This window comes from Lupinus angustifolius, chromosome LG09 (assembly GCF_001865875.1).
Source record: "Lupinus angustifolius cultivar Tanjil chromosome LG09, LupAngTanjil_v1.0, whole genome shotgun sequence".
Lineage (NCBI taxonomy): Eukaryota > Viridiplantae > Streptophyta > Magnoliopsida > Fabales > Fabaceae > Lupinus > Lupinus angustifolius.
The window spans coordinates 4836730-4837136 of NC_032017.1; positions in this window are offsets into that span (position 1 = coordinate 4836730).

Below are 407 nucleotides of genomic sequence, written 5' to 3' on the forward strand. Positions count from 1 at the left end.
TCCTCTAATCCTCATCCTCATCCTCCTCCTATCTTCATCGTCGTGCTTATCCTCATCCTCATCCTCATGTTCATCCTCATCCTATACTCATCCTATCCTCTTCCTCATCCTCATCCTCATCCTCATCGTCATGCTCATGCTCATCCTCATCCTTATCCTCACCCTATCCTCATCCTCATCCTCCTCCTCTTCCTCATCCTCATCCTAATCCACTTCCTCAACCTATCCTCATCCTCCTCCTCATCCTATTCTTGTCCTCATCCTATCCTTATCCTCCTCCTCATCCTATCCTCATCCACATTCTCGTCCTCATTCTATCCTCATCCCCATCCTCTTCCTCTTCCTCATCCTATCCTCATACTCATCCTCCTCCTCATCCTACCCTTATCCTCATCCATATTCTCATC